Source organism: Mesoplodon densirostris, chromosome 5, assembly GCF_025265405.1.
Source record: "Mesoplodon densirostris isolate mMesDen1 chromosome 5, mMesDen1 primary haplotype, whole genome shotgun sequence".
In the NCBI taxonomy this organism is placed as follows: domain Eukaryota; kingdom Metazoa; phylum Chordata; class Mammalia; order Artiodactyla; family Ziphiidae; genus Mesoplodon; species Mesoplodon densirostris.
The window spans coordinates 104,310,966-104,314,119 of record NC_082665.1 but is presented as its reverse complement, the minus strand read 5'-3'; the positions used below and the strand labels follow the sequence as shown (position 1 = coordinate 104,314,119).

Below are 3,154 nucleotides of genomic sequence, written 5' to 3'. Positions count from 1 at the left end.
GAGTCCCTGTTATGAGTGAGGCCCTGGATTAAATGTTAGTAATACACTGTGGAACCAGACTGACCTGAGGTCTGGTGAGGCCTCAAGGGAGTAAAGTGGCTATTACAATCCTGTGCGCTGACTGATGCGAGAGGGAAGGGTAAGGTGTTCTAGCAGTGCATATGAAAGGCACCTTACCTAGACTTGAAAGGCTTTGGAAAGCTGTCTGAAGAAGTTGGATTGTATTTAGAGAGTGCCTCTAAAGGGATGTAGTGTGTGATCTGGCACAAATCACATCTCTGCATTTCTTTTGTAGGTGAGGTATAAGGCTAGAAGAAGTCATATTTACCAAAAGGAATAGTCCTCATCCCTTTGGATATACTTTCCAAAGGTTTAGCAAATCTCTCTCCCAGCACATTCTCCATTCCCTTACAACCTTCTCATGAAAGAGCCTTTTGCTGTTCCCAGCCCATGGGTGAAATATCCCAGCAATGGGCTAGTAGAAGAGGGAGGTGTCCAGGGAAACTTCCCCTGAGAGCAACACAGGAATTTAGAAGAAGAAAGCAGGGGGCAGGGCAGGGGGAGGGGGATGATGGAATTTTTAAAAAATCACCATTCAGCAATCCAGACTGAGATAATTGATTCAGTCAAGGTTCATAAACGGATGCTAAAACCATTAGGTGAAAAGTTGAGAAAAAGGATGCTCAAAAATCCCTTAAGTGCTCGCTTCGGCAGCACATATACTAAAATTGTAACGTACAAAGATTAGCATGGCCCCTGCGTTAGGACGACATGCAAATTTGTGAACCATTCCATATTTTTATATGGGGATATATGTATATGTATAGCTGATTCACTTTGTTATACAGCAGCAACTAACGCAACAATGTAAAGCAATTATACTCCAATAAAGAGGTTAAAAATTTTTTTTAAATTAAAAAACAAATCCCTTAACATGGAAAGATCTGATGATCATCACCTTACCCAAATGATCAAACTCAGAGCTTTCCTCTGAAGCATTTGGCAGGGTTCTTCTCCCATATCTTTGATGTTTCACTTCAAACTTTATTCTAAGTCTTCTTTTGCCTGTTTCTCAATACGTGTGTCTCTAGAGTTTAGTCTCCTGCCCTCTTTCCTTTTTATGCTACCCGTTCTTCCTGGGCAAGCTCAGCCGCTCCCAAGATCTTAACCAAAAAGCTATTTGCTGATAACTTCCGAATCTGTCTCCATTCCAGATCTCTTTCCACAGCTCTAAATTCATAGTCCAACTGCCTGCTGGCCTTCCTCACTGGGACTTCCTCAACTGCAACTTTCTTAGCACTTAACTTCCCCTCTTTTCCTGGCCCTATTCAGGAATATTTCTCATCTTGCATTCCTTACCTTAATTAATGACCTCATGATCAATCAGTTATCCAAGACAGAAATCTGGTGTTCTTTCTTTATTCATATTGTCAGCCAGGATATATTTATTATCTACTAATGGCAAGGTACTATGTTTATTGTTAGACATGCAATAGGGGCAAAACCAATTTCAAAACCTATTTACTGGAGGAAATAAACATCAATTAAATGATCATAAAAATATATATGCATAATTATAAATTGAGATAAATGTTTTGAGAAAAAAGAATAAGGAGCTGAGAAAATAAAACAGAGAACCTACCCCAACTGAGGGGTAGGGTGGGAAAGGGGATAAGGAAATCAATTTCAGAAAACTCTTCTCTGAGAAAATATTTGAATTCAGATAAGAATTTGGAATTAACTAAGTAGGGGAGGGAAGAAGTGGGTGGATAAAGAGGTGGTGGTCTCTAGGAAGAGGGAAGGACACAAAAACCTGGAGGTGGCAGTTTTGAAGAAGTGAGAGAATGATGGTATGGATGGAGCACAGAGAACAATAGGAAGAGTTCAAAACCAGGCTGGAGCAATCACTGGGGCCAAAACTTGCTGAGCACCGAAAACCATATATAGTGTTTTGAACGGTATCTTAAAAATAATGGGGGACTTCCCTGGTGGCACAGTGGTTAAGAATCCGGCTGCCGATGCAGGGGACACGGGTTCGATCCCTGGTCTGGGAAGATCCCACTTGCCGCAGAGCAACTAAGTCCGTGTGCCACAACTACTGAGCCTGCGCTCTGGAGCCGGCGAGCCACAACTACTGAAGCCCACGTGCCACAACTACTGAAGCCTGCGCGCCTAGAGCCCGTGCTCCACAACAAGAGAAGCCACGACAGTGAGAAGCCCGCGCACCCCAATGAAGAGTAGCCCACGCAGCAACGAAGACCCAAAGCAGCCAAAATAAATAAATAGAAAAAAGGGAAGGCTTTTTTTAAAACAACTGATTATCAATTTATTAAAAATGTTGATTTAAGCATCTGCAATGGTGACTTCAACCTCGACTCCTGGCTCAATACTGATGGAAGTGATCTGCTTGACAATCTCAGAAGGACTGTGCAGGTCAGTAAGTCACTTGTGGATCCTCATCTGGAAACAACCCAAGTCTTAGAACCTTCACCACAAGGAGTTTTCCTTATAGTTACTCTGAGTCTTGGTAGGCATCCGAACTGGTCCTTTCGCTTTGAGATTCTTTTCCTTCGCTCCTCTGATCAGGTCAGCACATACCCTCTGCAAAGACTTCAAGCTGCGGCTGGGGAGGGTGATTCTAATCCGGTGAATCGCCACCTCGGGCTTTCCGGTATCTTTAAAAGCCATGGCTGCGGCGCGGCTTCCTGGCCGGCTTGTTCCTTGGCGAGAGGGAACAATGGTGAGTCAGGAGCAGGAGCGGGTGGCCCGAGGCTCCGCTGCAGCGGAGACCGTGTCTTCCTCCAAGAGAGCCATTGAACAGTTTTAAACAGGGTCGGGTGGCGATGGCAGTGTTCTTTACAATAGGCAAAAGTGGAAACAACCCAAAATGTTTATCAGCTGACGAATGGGTAAATATAATGTGGCATATCCATACAATGGAGTATTTTCATCTATAAAAAGCAATCAGAACTGATACATGCTACAACATGGGTGAAAACACATCCATGAATGTGTTTTCACACATGGATGCTCAAAGAAAGAAACCAGTCATTAAAAAAATATATGTATATATATATACATTATGATTTTTATAACCATAAAATGTCCAGAATAGACAAATCTATAGACAGAAAGTAATTAGTGTTTGCCTGGG

The 3,154-nt window shown here is 42.8% G+C and overlaps 1 non-coding gene and 1 pseudogene across 1 annotated transcript; one reads left to right on the top strand and one right to left on the bottom strand.

Moving 5' to 3' along the window:
- The first annotated feature begins 698 nt into the window (after positions 1–698).
- Positions 699–801, top strand: LOC132491532 (U6 spliceosomal RNA). The gene has a single exon (XR_009532739.1). It is a non-coding gene; the product is annotated as a U6 spliceosomal RNA (small nuclear RNA).
- A 1,542-nt stretch (positions 802–2,343) lies between these two features.
- LOC132491207 (small ribosomal subunit protein uS10-like) lies at positions 2,344–2,688 on the bottom strand (annotated as a pseudogene).
- Between the last annotated feature and the right edge of the window lie 466 nt (positions 2,689–3,154).